We start from the raw sequence: 24,054 nt of genomic DNA, 5'->3' as shown, positions 1-24,054 counted from the left end.
CTAAGATTATAATAGTAGCGCGCTCATACCACCGGATAGTATGTTAAAACATTACTTCTGTATAGTTAAAATATATAAAGAGCGTAGGAATGGTTGTGAACCTGAGGACAAACCATCTGGGGAGGAGCTCCGGTTTACTCTAGAGAAAGTATATGTGTAACAGCATGTGCTGTCCTAATCGTGGGATTATAGAACTGGGGCCTCTAATTGTTTGTAACTTTTATCCCACATAAATCTGCCAATGTTTATAAATGAGTGTAAGACATCAAAAGTATGCACAAGGTAGATTTGGGGTCTTTACATGTTATATACTTCATTAAATCTAAGTATTTTGGGTATCAAACTTTTCAGGGGACCCAGGCTTTCGTATTTAGGGTGTTTTATCTTGTTACCTAATAGTATGTGGCAGGTAAAATGCTGCAAGGTAGAAGTTATGAGGTGATTTTCATAACTATCTCCAAAATCGCCAAATTTAGTTAAGGCTCGCAGCTTGGTGCTTCAGAGTAGAAAGACATGCACACCCAATTTGGATTCAGGGGAATGTCTACTTTCTGAAAATATATATTTTATTGGGTGAATGTACATTTTTCTATCTTTGCCACACAAATTAATGCTGTAAATGTGTTGATTTTGCAGTACCTGAAATGACAGACCATGTGGAGGGGGTCTTCAAAGCTGCGAAAAGACCTGACGTCACGAAAAGACCCGAAGTTGAAGTCCTGAAGCCTCGAAAGGACCCAAAGCCAGGTAAGGAGTAAGGTCCACTGAACAATGTTTTTTATTTTATTAAACCCCTGGCTACTAATGTATTACATATTTCCCAATTGTCCCATTTTTAGAGGGACAGTCTCTCTTTTGCTCAACCCGCAGACCCTCGTTTGTACTGGAAAGTCCAGTTTTTCTGTGCACTGAACAGCCAGAAAAAGAAACAAAGTTGCTAACTTAATTGACTTTTGGCAGAGAGCCCAGAACAGCCAGAGCAGCAGATAAGATACTTTTGTAACAATTTTGAGATACGCAAATAAGTATTTGTAACAATATAAGACAACAGGTCCCTTGGGACTCACAGCTTAAAGGGAAATTCACCTTCATTAGCAAAACTGTAATAACTGAAAAAAACACAGAAGTATGTTCAAACTTTTATAACCCGACAAATTTTGTAAAATGAACATGGTAATTAGGGAGTGTGGCCACAAAAATGAGCGTGGTCAAAAAATATTTGCACCAACTTTTTGTCCCTCTTTTTATTTCCAAAATGTTGGGAGGTATGGTATTATGTTAATACTATATAGGCCCCAGGCCACCAATGTTTTTTTAAAAATAATCTATGAGGCCCCTGATCACCAATGTTTCTTAACTTTTAAGAGGGGGGCCATGGCCACCAATGTTTTTTTAGAGAGTTTTTTGGGGATCCTGGTGCAAAGGTTTTTGTATTTTTTTATGGCCACCAATGATTTTTTTTAACTTGTAGGGTGGTCCTGACCACCAGTGGCTTTTTATAAATTATGTGTGGGGGGTTAGTTTTTAGCGCTGATGTCTATGTGGGCTTTTTACTGTGGTGTGGGCTTGGCAGAATCTGGGGTGGGCCTTGGGCACTGGCCCGGGGTTCTATAACCATATAAAGGCACAAGGCTGCAGGTTGAGTTATACAGGGATCTCTCTGTACAGGCTTTGAGCAAACTTACGGACTGTTCCAGCTAAACTGTAATTAGTACAGGGGAATACATATGCTGCCATAGTTTTATGGGATCTCGATGTACAGGCTATGAGGAAACTTAGGGGCTGTTTCTGCTGAATTGGGCTTAGTATAGGGAATTCCTATTCTGCCATAGTTTTATGGGATCTATCTCTACAGGCTATGAGCAAATTTAGGGGACTGTTCCTGCTGGATTGTGCTTAGTACAGTGGAATACCTATGCTGTCACAACTTTATGGGATCTCCCTGTACAGTCTATGAGCAAACTTAGTGGTCTGTTCCTGCTGAATTGTGATTAAGGGATACGGTCATGGGAAAACATGTTTGATGCGTTTGAAAAAAACATGTTTTCCCATGACAGTATCCATTTAATACAGCGGGGGAACACCTATGCAGCCATAGATTCATGGAATCTCTCTGTACAGGCTATGAGCAATCTTAGGGCCTGCTCCTCCTGAATTGTGCTTAGTAAGGAGGAATATTTATGCTGCCATAGGTTTATGCAATCTCTCTGTAGATTCTATGAGCAAACTAGCAAACGTAGTGGATTGTTCCTGCTGAATTGTGCTTGGTACAAGGGAAATCCTATGCTGCCATAGTTTTATGGGATCTCTTTGTATAGGCTATGAGCAAACTTAGGGACAGTTCTTGCTGAATTGTGCTTAGTACAGGGGAATACCTATGCTGCCATTGCTGAAGCATTGTTGCTGGCGTGGTGTTCTCTGCTTCCCGCGAAAAGGAATGCGCCACCATATTGAGGAGTTCCTCAGAGTTATTAGGAACAATACTGACAGAGACACCGCAGCAGTACAACTGGATAATTTGGCGCAACAGTTTGAATCCATGGGATACCCGAATAGATTGATACAGGAACAACTACAGAAAGCGATACTTAGAACCCAGGAGGAACTTCTGCTGTCTAAGAGAGATGAGACCCCCCAACCAGATCTAATATTTACAACTGGAGTACCATAAGTGTACCGTTTAAAAACGCGTTGAATAGTAGGTGGGAGATTATCAACTCGGATCCACATCTCTCTTTCTTGGATAAAAAGAGGCTGCTGTTGGCCTAAAGATGAGGACGCAACCTTGGGGACCTGCTAGTGATTAAAGATGTGCCTCCGGATAAGACAACTAAGGGAAGGACCTGGCTGGAGAAACCACTCAAAAATGGCTGCTACAAGTGTGCAGGGTGTCTCACTTGTAGCGGGATATCACAAGGAACCTTTTTTACACACCTTAGGACGGGACGCAAGTTCACGATCAGACATAGACTGTCCTGTCAGTCGGACCATGTGGTCTATATAGCATAGTGCTCTTGTGGCTTGCACTATGTAGGCAAAGCATCCACGACCTACAGGGAGAGGATGAATAACCACAGAAGCACCATCAGGGCTGCCCTAACCACAGGAAAGGCTGACCAGCCAGTGGCGAAACACTGGCTGAAGTTTGGACACTCCTTACCTCAATTTATACACATGCTTATCGACCATGTGCCAGCCCCAAGGAGAGGAGGCAACAGGGATCTACTATTGTTACAAAAAGAGTCAATGTGGATCTATAAATTGGATGTGGTGGCTCCTAGAGGACTTAATGAAACCCTGGCGATGTCTCCCTTTATATGACAGTTTGCTATATAATACCCTCAGAAGGACTAAGAAAAGAGAGATTACTGGAGTTTACCCCTTTCTGCTTGTAACTAGAATTAATGCTGAACTTCATGCTTACAAAAGAACTTGATAATTTTCCTTCATAGATAAGACATAAGAAAAGATACACAATAATGAGACTTTGTTGATGTGCTTATATTTATTACCCTAATATGTTGCAATTATGTAAGATAGTCCTTGTATTGATAATCTATTTGGTGGTGGTGTTACATTGTAGCTGCTGGGTAACCTCCTCTACATTCTCTTAAAGATAAGAGCACATTATCCAGGGTTGTGCCTAACTCACCAACACTCAGTGGCGGGACTACCGGGGGAGCAGGGGGTGCGAGCGGGCCAGGGCCCGCACCCCCTCAGGGCCCCCCGGTAGTCCGTTCGCCGCTGAAAATGCGGCCAAATGCGGCCGTACGGAGGGCAGCGGGTCACAGCTGCGTGTCACGCACCAGGGCCCGTCCCCCTCTAGGATCGCTGCTGTATGGAGCCGGCACTTTTCCAAAGGGAGAAGTTGTCCGAAGGCCAGTAAGGGTGAGATTTGGGAAGGATGTGTATTGGCTCTCAGTATTACATAGGTTCCTAAAAGTCCTAAGGAGGATAGTAGGACTAACACAGTAGTTTTATGTTGTTTCCGTTTCATTTTTAGGAACCAAAGAGAAACATAACCATTTCCTGCTCTATAAGAGCCTTATCCTAAGTTCTCTCCCTCCCCCTCTATATGTTATCCCTGCCAAATCCCTATCCCAATACCCACAATAAAGATACACACAATGACATTGTGGTTAATCTGTGTAATTCACAGCTTTATTAATAATTAGATAAACTGCGCTTTTTGATCGTAAGGAAGGCAAAAAACCTCTGAGAAGCGGATTTCCTTCACTAGAGGGAAAAATTCCTTCCTGACCCCTTAAAGGCGATCGGATTTGCTCCCACGATCAATGCGCCAAATAGAATCAAGGGAAGCGGGGGGGGGGGAATATGGTAAGGTAAGGGACTGCAGTGAAAGGATGAGAAAGAGAAGGGAATATGGCAGCATAAACAAGGGCACATTTAAGCCGCACGATGAATGCTGCATTCCTTTCCATTCCATTGGAGGGATGCAATGAAAAGGAATGCAGGGTCTACCAAGTGGCTTAAAGGAGTCCCTGTGTATAACACCATATTTTGGATAAAGGGGAGGAACCACTGGTGGAACTACAGTGGTTGAAAGCACCGCTGGTGAAAGTGCAGTGGATGAAAGGGGGGCATCACTGGTGGAATTGAGATGTCCCATAGTTACTGCTGTTTCCTGAGGATGTGGTGCCTAGACTGAGGTACATCGGTATTTGGTACCGAGGAAACTGCTGGTGGTGCTGGTATCATTGGCCGAGTTGATCCGAGGACCACCTGTAAAACCAAACAAGATAACTCAGACTACGTATTTTTTCACCTTAGCAAGTGATATTCCTGTAAAGTCCTTATAGGGGTATGGGACCTATTATCAAGAATTCTTTGGACCTGGGGTTTTTTGGATAACGGATCTTTCTGTAATTTGGATCTTCATACCTCAAGTCTACTGGAAAATCATGTAAACATTAAATAAACCCAATAGGGTGAATTTGCTTCCAATAACTATATCTTAGTTGGAATCAAGGTTATGAAACTGTTTTATTATTACAGAGAAAAAGGAAATCATTTTTAAAAAAAATTGGATTAGTTGAATAAAATGAAGTCTATGGAAGATGGACTTTCCGTAATTCGGAGCTTCTTGGATAATGGGTTTCCGGATAACGGATCCCACACCTGTAATATTTAGGACTTAGGAGCACATTAAGCACAAATCAGGTGATTAAGCCAAGTGTGGGAAAGAAAAGGATGGATTATATACTGCACCTGAATATCTCTCATTGTTCTTAATCAGTATGGCCTTGTTGATCTTCTCTAGCTCTTTGTAGAGGTGTTTCAGGTGGGCCTTGATGTATCTGTAGTCCTGCCAGAACTCGTTCTTAAGGTGTAATTTCCACCATTTTGTGATCTTCACGCAGTCCTTGGCCATCCACAGATCGTAGAGTGCAAACCTGATGTCAAAGGTGATCTTGTCCCTGATGCACTCGAGATAAGGGCCCGCGAGTGGATCCTCAAAATCCCTGATCTCAAAGATGTCCAGATCAGGCGAGATCCACGGTGCGGGCTAGAAAAATGTAAGAAGCAAGAAAACATTGAGGTCAGGGCACACACTATGCTAAACCCTGTCAAATTTCTGTTTCGTTGTATTTACACAGAAGATATGACATGTTTAGCATTGGGTTAGCCCCTCCTTTAGCCCCTTGGATACCTTTCGCAGCAGTCAGAAAATAAAATGAGGAAATTAGCTGTGAGCACCTTTACCTTTTCAAAGCGCCACTGGTAGTATTGCCGGCTACTTGCACTCATGCCCATCTTTGATGTTCCTGTAATATAAAATAGAGATTTGGGAAGGTTAGAGTTAACGTAAAGATGTAAGACCCCCAAATAAACACAATAAAGAGGTAAACACAGCAGCATATTTACACCTTATTTAATAAGAACCCTTTTCATTCAGAAACTATGGTTTTAATATGGTTCCAATTAGAAACAAATGCTAACTTATGTATATAGAATGCCCCTCCCCACCAGCTCCCCATGTCCCCATTTTAAGACAATACCATCCCATTTTATTTGGTCCACAAATCAGCCCATTATTTCTGTCAGGGCCCTACTTTCCTCTGGATCAGCAGTTACACAAAAGGTAGACCTTGATGGACGTGTGTCTTTTTTCAGCCTCATCTACTGTTTAATACATATTACAGATGGGAACAGGGCCGCCATTAGAAATCACGGGGCCCCGTACAACAAAATTTTCGTTGCCCCCTGGGCCCTGCCCACACTTGCGCCCGAGCCCCACCCTAGATACCACCCACTCCACATCACAGTTAAAAGACCACACAGACATCAGCGCTAAAAAAGTAACCCCCCCCCACACACAAGTTATAAAACGCAATTATAAGTTAAAGAAAATAGTGCTAAAAATCAGCGCTAAAAAAGTAACCCCCCAGCCAAGTTATAAAACGCTATTATAAGTTAAAAAAAAAAAACATTGGCGCCATGGCCCCCCCATAAATGTTTTTTTTAAAAAGCATTGGTGACAGAGCCCCCCTTACAAGTTAAAAAAAATTGGGGCCCCAAAAAATATTTTTTAAAAAAACATTGGTGGCAGGGGCCTCTAGAATATTATAATAAAACATTGGTGGCCAGGGGATTTAAAAAATAAAACACAAATTGGTGTTCAGTAAAACTGAACTCATGGCTTCAGGACTTAAACTTCGCCTCTTTTCATGACTTCGGCCTTTTCGCCGCTTCGGGAGTTCGGCTTCGGCTGTTTTCATGACTTCGGGTCCTTTGGCTGCTCGGCTTTTTGGCACTTCCGCATTTCGGCTGTTCGGAACTTGAAAAATGGCCACATGGCTCGGGCGCTCTCAAGGGGGCCCAGCTCTTTCAAAAGTGCAGCACTGCTGGGCCCCCCTTCATGCCAGGGACACTTGTCCCCCCTGTCCCCCCCTGATGGCGGCCCTGGATCCTTACCTTCTTCCAAATAACCCGCAATGGGTTGGGCAAGTTGTTCTTCTGCTCCTGATGAACGTTGATAGTCTTTAAAAAGACTTTTGTGTTTCTTCTTTCTCCTTCTGCTCCTGGGAATCGATGAGAATCACTAGGAATCGCTGGGAATCACTAGGAATCACTGGAAATCACTAGGAATCGCTCGTATTTCACTTTATGGGAAGAGAAAGAGAGAGAAGAGATTGTGAACTGAACCCTCTCTGCCATAAATATATCTGTATATACTGGATTTCCCTTAATAGTTCAATACTGCTCTACTGGATATAGTTGTGCCTTATAAATAACCAGTAACACCAATCAGCAGCAACTTTAATAGAATAAAGGAGCTGATTGGGAGAGACAGAATTTATTGGTGCAATCAAGGGCCCTAGACACCCCTGCTAATCTAGGTTGGGTCCTGGTGATACAATGCACAAACTAATAGTTAAATGAACACTTGGAATCACCCTCATTCATTTCTTTGCCAATTGCTTTCACCAGGGCTCAATTAAATTGAATTTAGAATTGAACGGGAGTCATCAATCAAATCCCAAATCCCCCTCTGTGCCATTGCTGTAAAGCTGTATGTTACTGGCGGGGTTTAATAGGGGCAGAAGAAACTGGTTCCCATTAGAGGCCCAGGTGAGTAAAGGGCCCACTGGGGCTTTTCATAACCAGTCAAGCTCTGATCATTGCCCCTGCACCCATAACACAAGGCACCCTAATTCTAGGCTTGTGCTACTTGTCTTTCTTCTCAGGTCCTCCCTTACCCATCATCTACTCTAATGCTGAGGCCACTAGGATGAGTGATGAGTGGGACAGTTGGCCAATGGCAGTTGGAAAAATGGCAGTTGACAGTTACAGCTAAAGAGCAGCTGAGTATATGGTCTAACACTTCAAAAGCTGTAACAAGTAAACAAGAAATACCAAACATACTATATTCTATAACTACAGGCCACAGGGGGTGCTGGGAATTGTAGTTAAGGCACAGCTAGATAAGCACAGGATTAGAGTTGGTGGGACAGCAAGTTCTCATGTTGTCTCATTCCCCTTAGCAATGGCACACAGGCAGATTTTGGGTACTTTGGCACCCACAAGTTTTAGTAGTTTGGGAAGGGGCATTTTCAAGGCCCCATCATTGATTGTACCCTTCCTTGTAGTTATACCCATTTGTACTCCCTGGTGGCTTATAACCAAAAATACCCCCCCCTTTTCCAATGAAATTGGAAAAGATGGAACTGGAAAGATAAACTGACATCTCCAATGGACAATTTCATGACAAGCACCTTCCCAGACAATTACAGTAGCAGGCAATAGTGGGGCAATTTTGGGAGCTTTGGCTCTAGACTAAAGTCCGGACTGGGATTTAAAAATGGCCCTGGAATTTGAGACACACATAGGCCCTCATAGCCCCCCCAGCAGCCCAATAAATAGTGACTGTCTATGGCATCTTACAGCAGCCCTTTTGTCATTTGCCAGATCCCACAGATTGCCAGTCCGGGCCTGGCTCTAGTCCCCGCACTACTATAAATCATGGAAGCCACACTGCCCAAACTATCCCCTTGTATTATTGATACCCCCCTCCCCCCATAAAGTATGTTCCACTTACCTCTGAATCCAGAAATGAAATACTGGTCACTTGTGCCTGAGCTGTTAAGTCACCTTCCCTGGAAGCTTTCAGCCAATCAGTGCTGAGCTGGGAGTGATGTCATCCTCAAGTAAGGCATGATATACCAGTAATTGGCAGCCAATCACATCAGTCACACACATGTGCATTTATGAAAATACAACAAATAGACATTAAACATAAGCAGTCATAGAACCAGGGCCACCATCAGAACTCACTGGTCGCTGACTGGACTCTCCCATGCCCAATGAAGGAAGGTCCTGCTGAGATCTCCTCTCTTAGCCCATCAGCTACAACTCTGCTACTGGTTCTGGCTTTGAATGCTGGGAATTGTAGTTTAGCAGTGGCTAGAGAGATACAGTTATGGGATCACTGAGGCAGACAGTATTATTCTGTTTTTTCACTTTACTCTTTTGCAGCTCTTTATGTTTAAATTGGAATAATTTTCTTGTTCAAATGTTCTACCTCCCTAGCATCCAGGCAGAGGCTTAAATAGACATAGAAAGGCATAGTATCCCTTGACGCTTGCAGCCTATTGCCACAGCCTATTGTTACTTGTCTATAGAGACTGAGACTAGAGCTGCACCCAACAAATATGCTTTAGTAGGGTGCAGCAGACCCAGCAAGGGCCTAAACATTCCCCCTAAGCCGTGCACCCTAACCTTTTTTTAATTTAAAAAACTACATTTATAGGCACCCGAGGGCCGCCCCCCAAAACCTGCCGCCTTAGGCACAGGCCCTCGGGTTTCTTAATATAAATACTCCCCTGTCCTCTCCAAGAGATAACACGGCACCTACATCAGTAGCAGTTTCTGGAAACCGCAGATATTTTGTATGTACAATACTGTAGCAGGTGCTGAGGAAGGCATCCACCTTCTAATTAAATCTGACAAGGACAGTCAAACTAAACTTTATTGTAATCTCAGCAGTATACGGATACACAGTGAGATGAAACGACGTGGCTCCAGCTAGTATATATCACAAAAAAGCACATAGAATACACAATATATATTTAAACATTTGAAATGTACAATATATTGGCAGAAATTGGATATATACATGTGTAAACCTTTAGAATTGTGCAAATAAATGAACAGTTCACAAAGTTCAGTTCCCAGTTCAGGTGTATCTGGAATGTAGTGGGAGGGCAGGCAGTGAGTTGACGATAAAAAAAGCTTTCGCGCGGCCTGGTTGTTCGGGCTTTAATGCTGCGAATGTTTAATGCTGCGAATGCTGCAGTGTTTGCATGCAGTGCTTCCTTTTATGAGGACTGCGAGAAAACCAAATTGTTTGTTGCATAATATTTCCACACACTCCCTCTCTCACACACACACACGTCATAATAGAGGATATTCTGTTGCCATATGTAAAAAAATGGACCAGAAAAATGGTGTAAAGTCAGTGAAACGTATTATGCATTAAATATTGGTGGGACCGTGGGGCCACAAAAAGTTGTATAACATATGGAAATACTTAAAATGAGGCTATGTAAAATGGAGGCATCACTGTATGTATCTAGTTGTAACAGGAACTCTAGAGGGAATAACTTTCTACAAACCTCTGGCTAGTAATTTTGTTAAGAAAGTAGAAAATACCAAGTGTTGTCCTGGCAAACAAGGAGTTTGTGTCACTAACAGAATGGCAATGCTATACATGTGCAACAGTTACTACTCGAAATATTTATAGAAAAGCTGTTGTTAGGTTTGTGTGAAAACCAAAATGTGGGTACTAGTAAATTGTGAAATATGTTTTCTTCCTTGCCCCCCCCCTGGAAACTTTTCTGCGGACCCCATGGCTGCTGCACCAAGGAAACCCACCAAATCCCAGTATGGGTTACTCTTTATTCATTTTGCATGTACATTATGTACACTTTTAATCTGCCAATGTACAGGCCAGAACATGGTGCATAGACAGAAAAGCAGAGCTGTGAAGTCGGAGTTGGGAGGAATTTTGGGTATCTGGAGTCGCCAAAAGCTTTAGTTTATTTTGGATTAACAGTTATATGCGAGGTTTAATATTCAATACAAGTTTTTTTTTGGTTTATGTAGTTTAAAAACAGAGGAGTTGGAAGTACTATAAAATGAGGAGTAGGAGTCGAAGGATTTATGTACAGACTCCAGCCCTGCAGATAACAAAACAAAGAGGAGCCGCAGCTCCTCTTCACTTCCCGCTGTTCCAATTGTTTAGACCAAATCTGCCATACACAGCCCACCTAAACCCACCTACCCCGTCCCGCCCAAATCCCACCACTATATGGCAGTCCAATAGGGTTGCGGCCTTCCTATATATTTATCTTTTTTCCCTATTAATAACATTGGGATCAATCGTCATTTTTACCGGCCAGGCCGGTAAAATACCAGCCAGGTGGCAACCCTACAGTCCAAGTACCCCGCATAGACAGAGGCTCTAACCTCACTGATGGTAGTCCTGGCTCACACCATAAGCTTTAAAAACAGAACATAAAAAATGGTTTGTAGGCTATCCATAAGTTCAGTGTGTGAGCCAAGTGGTCAGATGCGGTATCGTATTGGCTAGCGTATGGCTGCTACCACATCCTGCCCACAAGATACAGTAGGATATGATGTTGCCAGCTGCAAGGCAGAGTACAAATTTCTCAAAATGGCGGTGCCATGTTTTTGCAGACTGCCCTGCATGCTATATGAAATCCTGCAGGTCTCTGCCCTCCCTTGTATTCAGCCATGCCTGAGTTTGGCAGCACCAGATTCAGGAGCAGCAGTAGTGGGGAAACACATGCAAGTTAGAAAGATATTTTATGAAAAGATGCTTATGAAAATGCTTATGAAGAAACATTGTTTACAAATAAGATGAGATGGGAGAGTTTACTGAGAATAGCTATACCAGCCTGCTAGGGTTGCCACCTTTTCTGGAAAAAAATACCGGCCTTCCTATAAATTTCTCTTTTTTCCCCTATTACAATGGTGGAACTACCGCGGGTGCGGCTGTACCAGGGCCCCCACACCCCTGCCCCATTTATGGGGCCCTCAGGCGCCGCAGCGTCCCAGAAAAGGAATTAAGTTACTTGTATTTTCGTGTGACATCATTGGTGGCAGTGGCATGCTTCGTCCAATCGGGCAGCGATGGAAGGAAGCAGGAAGTTCTGTTATTCCTCCTCCACCAATGTCCCTTCAAAGCCTGCACACCGGGAGTTTCAAGTGACAGTAGCTCCGCCTCCGCTTCAGTTCAGCTCCTGCATGTGATCTCCCCCGTCTCCAGGCTACGCTGGGAAGCGCAAGCAGGGGGCGGGTCCGTCATGATATCATGGCAAATGCTGGTGGAAGCACAGGCATTCTCGGAGTGGGAATTTGTTTTTTTCTCATCTCTCTCCCCACCTCCTCCATTTTACACAGGCACTGGCTATCACGCAGACCCACATGGAGGAGCTGCTGCCGCTATACTAGGGGGAGGGGCATCCCTGATGCGTTAGTAGGGGCGATCCTGGCCCCTCCGCCACCTGAGGCAGCAGCCATTGCTGCTGCCCCCCCCCCCCGAAATTCGCTCTTAAAGTACCAGGAGCAGCATTTTTGCTGCCCCTGGTACCTAGTACCACCTCAACTTGCCTCATTGGTGAAGCACCCCTGTGCGTTAGAGACCTCAGGTGCATGGGGTAAGTTTCTCTCAGCCTTTGTGTGCTGTGTGTGTGTGTGTGTCTGTCTGTGTTCTGGTACAAAGTCTTTTTGTGCCTGCAGCCTGAGATGAATGGCAGGTGTGTGGGCACACTGACTAAGACGGTCCCTGGGTTAGCGCTGCTACAGCAGGAGAGGGAAAAGTTTCTGCAGACTGCAGTCCAGGCCCTGGCACCAGGGAGCTCATTGCTAGTTGCACTGGGACACCCAGGGTTTTTTTTTTAATATAAATATTGTGATTCTTTATAGAACTTTGAAGTGTTGCCATATAACCCTGGGCAAATTCTTCCACCTGCTGGTTCATGATGCTGGCAGTTGTAGTTTATGTGGTCGATATGGTACTAGAATATGCTTTATATGGTCACAGAATAACCCCTCAGTGACTTCTAATATCCTTATCATTTACAGTAGGGGGTACATTATGCCTTATAATACATGAGTGATACTTAGAGTTCCCTGTATAACTCAGCCTGCAGCCTTGTGCCTTTATATGGTCACAGAATAACCCCTCAGTGACTTCTAATATCCTTATCATTTACAGTAGGGGGTACATTATCCCTTATAATACATGAGTGATACTCAGAGTTCCCTGTATAACTCAGCCTGCAGTCTTGAGCCTTTTTATGGTCACAGAACAACCCCTCAGTGACTTCTAATGTCCTTTTTTCGTGTAACTTTTACATTAACTGTTGTTGCTAATTTTTAATGACTCATTTGTGTATTTAAGCCCTCTCCTATTCATATTTCAGTCTCATATTTAAATCAATGCATGGTTCCTAGGGGACTTTGGACCCTAGCAACCAGACTACTAGCAACCAGACTACTGAAATTGCTGAATAAAAAGCTAAATAACTCAAAACCCACAAATAATAAAAAATGAAAACCAATTGCAAATAGTCTCAGGATATCCCTCTCATCATACTAAAATGTAACTCATAGGCGAACAATCCTTTTAGGGGGGGCCCAGTTGTAAATGTCTGTACCAGGGCCCTTTGTGGTCTAGTTACACCACTGCCAACACTTTCAATTATATGTAACTCCCCCTCCCCCCTATTCCCCCCCCCTTTTTGTTTCATTTTTTATTATTTCATTTTTTGTTTTTTATTGTTATTCCCTTTTGTAAGAATTAATCCCCTATTTTCTGTATATTGCTCTTCAGGTTCTATACATTTACGCTCGATTGAGGATCCGGCTCACAGATGGTTACATGCCTCTTGCAGAGTTCGGCTAGTGTGTGGCAGTATCCGGTGAAATAAGAAACGTAAGAATAGCGATGACATTTCATCTACTAACACTAAGAGAGTGCGCTATTGAATCCCCACATGCCACTTACAATGAGCAAGCAATATAGCCGACACAGCGCCTATAGGAAGTGCGAGTAGATTCCTCTGGTAGAGGATGTACTTGAGTGAACATTGCATGACCACTGCCTATTGTGTGTAACAGAAACGCCAATGTAATATGCTCACCGTTCTCCACATCTGGTGGGTAATGGTGTAAGCTGTTCGAGTGATGAGTTACCTATAGAGATCCCAGTAAGGGTTAATTGGTAGTGTGTGTCAGCGATTGTCCAATGAGGTGCGGGCCAAGTGGTGCGGATAATACGGCAAGCGCAGGACACTCTAAGGCAGTGGTCCCCAACCAGTGGCTCGTGAGCAAAATGTGGCTCACCAATCCCTTGGATGTTGCTCCCAGTGGCCTCAAAGCAGGAGCTTATTTTTGAATTCCTGGCTTGGAGGCAAGTTTTGGTTGTATAAATACCAGGTGCACTGCCAAACAGAGCCTCAATGTAGGTTGACAATCCACATAGGGCTACCAAATGGCAAATCATGGCACTTATTTGGCACCCCAAGAACATTTTTCATAGCTAGTGTTGCTCCCCAACTACTTTTACTTCTGAATGTTGCTCGAGGGTCCAAAAGGTCGCGGATCCCTGCTCTAAGGTGTAGTATGTTTTCAAGGAAGGTATGGCCATGGAGCACAACGGAACTGCCATCTCTATGCACCTCTCCGTATCTGTAGTGGAGGCGACAACATACAAGGCATGTGTATAGCTGGATCCTCTCCAGCGTAGCGTCTACCTCAATGGCTTTACTCCCTCTGAAGAGGGAAAGTGGAGAAGACACGGTTATTTTTTTCCCCCCTTTTTTTAACTGTGAGTATTAAAGGTACTTCTTTTTTTGCTCAAAAAAAATTTGTTTTATTTTGTTTACCAGTTGTACAACAGATATATGCATGGTTGATAGTATTTTACAATTCAAAGTCATATGTATATAGAGTAATGCTTAGCAGTACAGGATCAGGTTCACATGCATGGAGGGTAGCATATTACAGTACAGAATTATAGGTAGGTGCATAAACAACAGTTCTGGGGACTAATAGTGTTTGGATGACAGCAAGGGACCTGTAGTTCCAGAGGGCTCTATGTTGCCCCACCCAACCCTATCTGTGGCCTAGACCTTACTAACACCGAGCAGAGCATTCTCCATTTAGTTTGGATTTTCAGTCCACCATTGCCAGATATTAATGAACTTGCCGAGGCGACCTTGCTTGGACCCTATTGCATACTCCACTGTGGCAAGGTCCGACATTGCTCTGTGCCACTCCTGTATAGTAGGGGGGGAAATGTCTTTCCAGTGTAGGTTGAGGATTCTCCTAGCTTGGAATAGGGCTTTGGTTATGAAAACTTTCTTGGGGAATTCCAGGTTAGTGTCTAGGTCCAGAGTCAGTAGGCATGACCTGGCCAAACAATCACTCCACCCGGGGGCAGCCCTTGTTAGCCAGTCACAGACATCTCCCCAATACTGTCTAATGCTCGCACATTCCCAGAGTGTATGCAACAGGGTGGCTATTTCTGTCCCGCACCTTGGACATATTGGGGATGGAAGTACCTTCATTCTGTATAGTCTCTGTACAGTAAAGTATGACCTGTGTATTAGGTAGAGCTGTTGTAGGTGGTGGCGAGGAGACACGGAGACCAGAAGTGGCGTGGTCAAAAGCCATTTCCATTGTTCATCAGTGATGACCCCTAGGTCTGTTTCCCAAGTCTCTCTAGTTGGGAAGGTCCTATCATTGTGTGTTTTTTCCTGCATTCGTTTATAAAGTTTAGAAACCTTACCCCTTTGGTTGTGATCCGCTAGTATGTCCATTATTGGTGAGTTTGCTAACTGAATATGTTGCTTGGAGGATTGGGATTTTAAGATAGAGCTCAGTCTGTGGTGCATTAGCCATTGTGCTTGGGGGAGGTTTCTCTCGCTCAGGAGTTCTTGGAAGGTCCTGACGTTACCTTCGGACCACACATCCTCAAGAGTGGTGAGGCCTAGATCTAACCATACCTGGGGTGGGTTAAAGGGGACTAAGCCTGGAAATACCCCGTTGCCCCATATGGGAGTCTGTGGCAAGAGGTTCGTATATCGGATTGTTGCATGGGCTAGGTGCAGGATTTTCCCCTGCAGTTTAGATAATGAGGAGACTGGGCCTCTGGGTTTTTTCACCAGGAGGGCTCGCCAGGGGTGTTCTGGACATTTTGTGGCCTGGGTCCACATGTTGTAGAGAGGTGGAGAGATTTTCTGATGCAACATGGGTGAGATATGGGTAAGTTGAGCGGCTAGATAGTATAGGTGGAGGTCGGGAAAAGCCATACCTCCCTGGTCTCTCGCTCTCATCAGGTTTGTGAGGCGAAGCCTAGCTCTCGACTTGCCCCATATGAATTTGTTCAACAACGTATTGATTTTCAAAAAAGTTGCCTTAGGGATGTATACTGGGGAGTGCCATAGGGTGTACAGGAGCTTAGGTAGTATGAACATTTTTGTCAGGTGGATTTTACCTGCAGGGCCCAGTGGAAGCGAGCTCCAAGATTTACATTTGTCTTGCACCCATCCTATCAATGGGTTCACGTTGAGTGCCTTGAACTGATCGAGGGGGAGTGCAATTTTAACTCCTAGGTACGTGAACTCAGAGGCAATATGGAGGGGGCAGGTGGTTGGAGGCCCTGCTCTGCCTTGCTTGTCTACCAGGAAAAGCATTGACTTGGTGGTGCTGGTAATTAACCCTGATATTTCCCCAAAGTCGTGCGTAAGTGCCATCAGGGCCTCGACAGAGGGGCCCGTGTCCCCCAGATATACCAGGGTGTCGTCAGCGTATAGCTGGATTTTGTTGTCTGGCCCACTGCCACCTAAGCCCCTGATTTGAGGGTGGAGCCTGACTGCCTGGGCAAAAGGTTCGATGGCTATGGCAAACAGCAGGGGGGACAAGGGACAGCCCTGCCGCGTGCCCCTGGTCAGGGAGAAACTGGGGGTTGAAATAGAGTTAATACGGAGCGTGGCTTGAGGGGACTTATATAGGAGTTTAACTCTTGCAATAAATTTAGGGCCCAGACCGAAGCTCTCCAGCACACGCCACAGGTATGGCCATTCGACTGTGTCAAATGCCTTGGCGATATCTAACGCAGCTATAGCTCTGTGGCCTGTGCTGTTGAGTGCCTCCTCGAGAGTGAGATATAGTCTTCTGGTGTTTAGGGCCGGGGTTTTTCCTGGGATGAAACCTATTTGGTCCGGGTGGATTATTTCGGTGATCACTTTGCCTAATCTCTTAGCCAGGACTTTAGCGTATATTTTTACGTCGGCTGTTAGCAGTGATATGGGCCTGAATGATTCGCATTTTTGCGGGTCTTTGCCCGGCTTGGGTAAGAGAATTATAGCTGCCTCGTACAGGGATTCGGGGAAATGCCCCTGTTGGAGTGCTTCACGATAAAGTTTCAGAAGTAGGGGGGTTAGGGTTCTGCCATGCCTCTTATATAGCTCGATTGGTATACCATCTGAGCCAGCGGCCTTGCCCAGGGGAAAGGAGTCAATTGCCTCTTGTATTTCACTGCTGGAGATTTCTTCCTCTAGGAAGTCACTGAGCTCCCGTGGCAATTTAGGGAGCCCCAAGGGGGTTAGGAATGTTCTTATCTCATCGTCTGAGGCTTGCAGTTTGGAGGCATATAGGTCTTTATAGAAGCATACCAATATTTCTTTTATTCTGTCTGGGTCTGACTGAAGGTTACCTTCGTGATCCCTCAGAGCTGGTATGGGTGGGGGGGATGAGTGTGCTTTTGCTAGGTGGGCAAGTAGCCTGCCCGGTTTTTCCCCATGTTCGTAAACATTGATCTTTGAGAAGAAGTGTTTACGCTGGGCTTTTTGGGCTAGGTACTGCGAGTATTGCTCTTGGGCTTCTCTTAGCTGCTTAAGGGCCTCAGGGGATGGGTTTTCAGCGGCCTGGGTATCTAGTTGGGAGACTTGTTTTTCTAGGGCCCTTTCTGCTTGTCGGGATTGGGCTTTGTATGCTGAAATTTCAGCTGATATAGAGTTTCTAAGATAGGATTTTAGGGAATCCCAAAATGGGAGAATCAGGTCTACACTTTGGTTTAGCTCCAGATAATCCTGTAAGTATCCCTCTACTGCTTCCACGTTATCTAAAATATTTAACCAGACTGGGTTAATCGTAGGTCTAGGTCGTTCAATTCTATAGGGGAATTGCAGACGTATTTGTAGGGGGGCATGGTCGGAAATGCCTCTGGGCAAATAACAGGTTTGCCTCACCATTGGGATCGCTAGGGCATTGACAAACACCATGTCGATTCTGGAGAGAGCATAATGTGACGTAGTGAAGCAAGAGTATTGCCGAGAGTCTGGGTTGGCTTGTCTCCATGGGTCGAACAACGCCATGGATGACATGAACCTGTTCAGAACTGTAGTGGAAGGCGAGGGGATAGCCTGGTTTCTGTGCATCCTATCTATATTAGGGGACAAAACCTCATTAAAGTCACCAGCTATTATAGTGAGTGCATGCGGATGTTGCACTAGTAAGCCGGCTATGGTCCGCAGCACTGTTGGTTCGAACGGGGGAGGAATGTATACATTCACCAGCAATACCTCGCTTGTATAGATATAGCAATGGAGAAATACATATCTCCCTTTTGGATCAGATTTAAGGTTGATGAACCTGAAGGGGACTGTTTTGCCTATCAAAATCGAAACCCCTGAGGAGTGTGTGGAAAAGGTGGCATGGAAGGCCCAACCAATCCAAGGCCTTTTGAGGGACAGGGTCTTAGACCCCACCAAGTGGGTCTCCTGCAAGAAGGCAATTGTTGTGGAATGGGATTTTAAGAAGTCAAGGACTAGCCTTCTTTTAATTGGGTCATTTAGGCCCCTTACATTCCAGCTTGTTAAGGCCACTGCCATTTTCCTTTAGAGTTGTGGGCATACCATACAAATATCAATACATTTTTGCACATATCAAACAAACATTTTTGAGCTAACTGCGTAAACTTGTATAAACCTGTTACCCCCTTAAAACCCCCCTCCCCTTCCGCCCAATCCCCAACTGAGGGCAGAATTTGTACCAAAACCAAAAAGTGGTGAAAAGACATCTCATGTGGGGTAAAGCATACCACCGTAGTGAGCTGTGTTAAACAACGTCTGTTGGGGATATCTTCTGGAGAGCAAAGGGACCGCCTTTTACCCCTATGCCTCAACTGGGTTGCAGCTTGCGGTGACTGTATTACGTCCCTTGAGTTGTTTAAGCAGTAAATTGTGGTGATTTAGCCTTGTGGTAGGAGTAGGCTTTCAGGGGTGGGTGGCCTCAGCCACTGGTTGTTCTGCTGTATGTTGTCACCAAGCCCCCCTCCCCCCCCTCGGCCAGGCAGACAATTGAAAAAAAAAATAGTAGCCATTATATTTCAGGGGCGCTGGTGCCGCGACTCCAGCAGGGGAGAACAGGGGCCCCAGCGGCCCGGGTATTACCCTGTTGCCTGGGTTGTAACTGCTGGGCTGGTTGTGAGCTTGCGCTCATACTCACAGTTAAGTGGGACTATGGGTCTCTGAGTCTCAAGCAGGGATTCCTCTCGCATCCATCCAGGCGTTGAGCTCCTGGGGCGAGGTGAAGAAGTGCGTATTACCGCCTGCGAGGACACGGAGACGCGCCGGATACAGCATGGCGTAGTTGATTCCTGCCGCCCGTAACCTGTTTTTCCCGCTCTGAAAGACTGCTCGCTGGCGCTGTACCTCCATTGAGTAGTCTGCAAATATAGAAATGGTGGCCGCTTCGTAGCGGAGAGGGCCCCGGGTTCTGGCCAGTGATAGAATTTTGTCCCTGTCTCTCGCGTTCAGGAGACGGGCTATCAGGGGTCTGGGGGGGGCCCCTGGGGGGGACCTTCGTGTGGGGATTCTGTGGGCTCTCTCTATGGCAAAGGTGGCTGACAGGTGTGTTGCTCCGAAGGTCTCCTTTAGCCATCCTTCGATAAAGGCCTCTGGTGCATTGCCTTCTGCCTGTTCGGGGAACCCCACAAATCTGAGGTTGTTGCGCCTCAAGCGGTTTTCTAGGTCGTCTGCCTTGCGCTGACCGTCAGACAGTAGTTTTCTGACCTCACGATATTGTTCTGGGAGGTCACGGCAGTTATCTTCTAGCGTACTCACTCGGGCTTCCACTTCGGTTGTGCGCTCCCTCAGCCTCTGCAAGTCGCCTTTGATGATCGACAGGTCGATCCGGATTTCCTCCGTCTTGGTCTGTATTAGTGCGGTGCAGGAGGTGTTTGCAGACTTGATTTCAGCCATAATGTCGCCTAGCGTAGGCTCTGGTGTTACCGGCGGGTCGCAGGTGTCAGTTGGCGGGTTGCCCTCGTGTTCTGCTCGCTGGCTCTCGGCAGTGGTTCCAGGCTGATCTGCGGCCTGCTCATCATCACCGCCATTTTGTGGCTCTTCGCGGGCAAACTTTTCCAGGTGAGATGCTGCCTCCGACGCTCTTTTCTGCGCTTTGGTGTACTCCATAATTTGCCTCTGGGGTAAAGGGTGCCACAGGTGCTCGTGTGGCTCCGTTCTGAGCGAGTTAGTGCTGCTTAATCAGGGTTTGTAGCAGGGTCTATGGCGGAGCTCTCCTAGATGCGTGCTCTCACATCGGCAGTTAGGCCACGCCCCCCATTAAAGGTACTTCTAACAGTCGAGCAATTGCCTGTTCACACTAAAATGCACTTATATTGAAGTCACTATATTTGGATAAGTCACACTGGGAATTATACAGTTAAATAGTAGATGGGGCTATCGGATGATGTCATCATGGGGCCCTAAATGGTTCAACCCCCTTAACACACGTCACTGCATTGTTTGGCGGGCTTTTGAGGGATTTAAGTTTGTATGGTGGTACACAATTTTCTTATTCATGAAGACGGCTCGAGCACTAGAGCCGAAATGTTGAAAATACATTTTTGAATTTTTGACACAATATGAAGTCCTGTTTGGTGCGGTTTTCTTTTTTGCTAATATATATATATATTATCCGGCAGTGCCCGCACTCGATCCAAGACAAAGCCAGAGGTGCACGATCAAATCAGAAGTAGTATATGAATAGTATATGAACATCTGCCCTGTGGGCTCTTGCAGCATCTGCTTTGGCGGCGTGCCTGCTGACCCATTACCTTTGACCCATACAATTTGACCACCACAATGGTTGTCACTTGTCTGCCTTAGTGGCTGTTGCCACCATCTGCTTTGAGGGAGTTCCCTCTGATCCATGCAATTTGGTCTCCATCATGGGGTTTGCTTATTCCTAGCTGTGCCCTTATTCAAACAGAGGGCTTTTTGCGTAAACACCAATTTAAATTCTTTGTATCTTACTCATGACCTTTAACCCATGCTCTTTATTGCTACAGGTGATACCAGCCTGCCTTCACCGTGCTAGTAAGCACCAAGTTAAAATCTGACTATAGAAGTCGAACACAAATGTAACAAAATCCCTCCAGTTTCTTCTTGTGATCAGCACAACATAATTTGCAGCTGTGCCTTTACTTGGACGGCCTTCAATGCCATTAGACCTTCGACTTTTGACACATGACCTTTGACAGCCATCATGGGGTTTTCTTATCAGCTGTGGGGGTTCTTGCAGCCATCTGCTTTGTCAGAGTCCCTTTTGACCCATGACCTGTGACCCATGCCATTTTGCACATGACCTTTGACCCATGACCATTGACCGTCATCATGAGGCTCATCTGCCATGTGGGTTCTTGCAGCTTTCTGCTTTGGCGGAGTGGTATACTTTTCTGCCTTGTCACTCTTGCAGCCATCGGCTTTGGCATAGAACACTCTTTTGACCCATGCCATTTGACCCATGACCTTTGATATATGTCATTTGACCCATGACTATTGACCACCATAATAGTTGTCATTTGTCTGCCTTGGTGGCTCTTGCAGCCTTCTGCTTTGTCAGAGTCCCCTCTGACCCATGACCTTGCCACCATCTGCTTTGAGGGAGTTACCCCTGATTCATGACCTTTGACCCATGACCTTTGACCACCATCATGGGGTTCGATATCTGCAGCCATATGCTTTGGTGGATTGCCCTCTGACCCAAACATTTGACCAATGCTATTTGACCCATGACCTTTGTCCCATACCATTTGGCACACGATCTTTGACCCATGAACATTGACCATCATCATGGTGGTCATTTTTATGGGAACTCTCTATACAGATTATGAGCAAAGTTTGGGAATGTTCCTGCTGAATTGTGCTTATTACAGGGGAATGCCTATGCTGCCATAGTTTTATGGGAACTCTGTTCAGGCTGTAAGCAAATTTATGGACTGTTCCTGCTGAATTTTGCTTCCCTATTTTTTGAGATCTCTCTGTACAGTCTTAAAGCAAACTTAGGCATTCCTTAGCTGCCTGTTTTCGTTGTTGTTCAGTTTGGATGCCAGGGTTGGGTTTTGGCTTTGTAGAGTGTGCACTTGTACCCCCAGGGGGTTGCACATGTCCTCTAATCTTTAGATCCTTCTCTCCGCTCCAGTTGTCCTCTTTATCAGTGTCTGGAGGTCAGCTTGTAGGAGGGAGAGGTCGGTCTTAACTGCCTCTATTTTTACAGATAGGGCTGCCCAGCAATCCTTTATTGCGGTGCATAGTAGCCTGGACTTAAAGCATTGTGCCGCCATCTTGTGGAGCAGTCCAGTCATGGAGTTCCAGCCTGGCGGCTGCATCTGGGTCTTGTTGCCACCCATAGTGTGTAGTGGTGTCAGGGATTTGGGATTCGGCCAAATACCAGAATCCTTAATTAAAGATTCGGCCGAATACCATATAGAATCGGAATCTAAATTTGCATATGAGCAGTGACAGGAATGTAAAAAGTGGAAAAAATATTTTTACTTCCTTGTTTTGTGACAAATAGTTACGTGATTTCCCTTCTCACCCCTAATTTGAATATGCAAATCCTAGATTCAGTGCATAAAGCTTAGTACAAAGGAATACCTATACTTTTTAAAAATGACTGCCTTTTTCCTCTAATAATAAAACAGTGTCTTGTACTTGATGGTAACTAAGTTAAAGTTTATATGTTTTTAGCAGAATTAAGAGATGGAGATCAAAATCCCTTCTAGGGCTGGACAAGATTATACAGAAAATAGAATTTATACAAATCTCTCTCAAAATGTTTCCCCTGCTGGTAATAAAAAGTTCCTTAAGTTACCTGAAGTTGCATTTTGGGAACAAAGTGCCGAGTATGTTTTCCGACTGGCGATTTACTTTATTGCCGGTGGCAGAACAACCCGGATGCACCCAAAGAAGTAGAGAGCAATGGAGGGGAGGAGAATGCGACGAAGGGTGGGTAGAGAAAGCAACGGAGGGGAGGGTGACGAGGGAGGGGAGAGCAAAGGGAAGTAAGTGGTGCGAACCCGGCTAGGGGAAGGCAGAAGACATTTTTAAAGGTAGCTCCCAGCGCCCCCCTTTCATTGCTTTGTAGGACCTGCCTCTTCTGCCTGCTCCTAGTTCTGGCCCTGGCCAGTGGAAAAACATTTCAGGGATATGTTTCACCCATGGTAGCACAAATTGAAACGTGGGCATCATATCTCCCAGTGTGCCATTAGTCTTTAAAGGCATTCCCAAGTTATTACATTGTAATTACCAACTTCTGCTCCTAGATGGCAGTGTAGAGTTGGGTTGGATCTATTTTACCTGTATATATAGTGTTTGGCCACTAGAGGGAGTGAGAGTAGTGAAACACATAGAAAGGGGTGGAGTTTAGAAGAGAACTGGAGACAAGCCACAGGGACATTTGTGCATCACAGGATGAACATCTACTGAAGAAGCCACCTTGCAGGAGAACCACAACCAGGACCCAAGTGAGTAGGAAGTGTGAGGCTCAGTTAGCATAGGTTTAGTTTTCTTATAGTGCACTGTAGCAGTGTTATGAGTCAGGTCAGGACAGTGAGCCAGAGGTTTTTGTGTGGGCTAAAGGGTTATGGGCTCATATTGGTGATTGTGTGTATTTTGCAAAAAAAGTCTATGATTCTGTGGGGTGAACCTACAGTTTTTGGACTTGGAACCTAAAGTATGTTGATTTCTAAAGTGACCTTCAATTTGATCTTTTTCCCCTTCATTTTTTTAGTCTATAACTTGTTATAGAAATAGAATTGTACAAAAATGACGGCAGATTTGAAAAGTTTATGTTGTCAAAAAAAAAACCATAATATAGGTTTTTTTAATGGATATTTTTACATACATTTGTCTTTATCAGGAATATGCAAATAAGAAGCAGAAGAAAAGAGAAGGATATAGCAGAAGGGATAGAAGAGAGATCAGAAGACAGAGGAAGACGTTTGCCTGGGACACTCTCATGGTAAGTATTATGGCTTTGGTCGGTACTGAACATGTTTGTATTTAGTCCAGCATTGCTGTGGGAGATATTGGGGGGTTGATATTGTGAGTTATTTTTAGCATAGAGCCCATTTTTTAGGTTTTTAGTGTGATGTGGTTGGTGTAAAATTCTACAGAAGGTTTTTTTCATGTTGTATATATTGTGGTAGTTCTA

The 24,054-nt window shown here is 45.0% G+C and overlaps 1 long non-coding RNA gene across 1 annotated transcript; it reads left to right on the top strand.

Moving 5' to 3' along the window:
- The first annotated feature begins 684 nt into the window (after window positions 1-684).
- Window positions 685-23,821, top strand: LOC121396105. Its single transcript, XR_005962824.1, has 3 exons — window positions 685-747; window positions 13,382-13,483; window positions 23,761-23,821. It is a non-coding gene; the product is annotated as an uncharacterized LOC121396105 (long non-coding RNA).
- Window positions 23,822-24,054: the final 233 nt, after the last annotated feature.

Source organism: Xenopus laevis, chromosome 7S (genome assembly GCF_017654675.1).
Source record: "Xenopus laevis strain J_2021 chromosome 7S, Xenopus_laevis_v10.1, whole genome shotgun sequence".
NCBI lineage: Eukaryota > Metazoa > Chordata > Amphibia > Anura > Pipidae > Xenopus > Xenopus laevis.
This window is presented reverse-complemented; position numbering and strand designations above follow the sequence as displayed.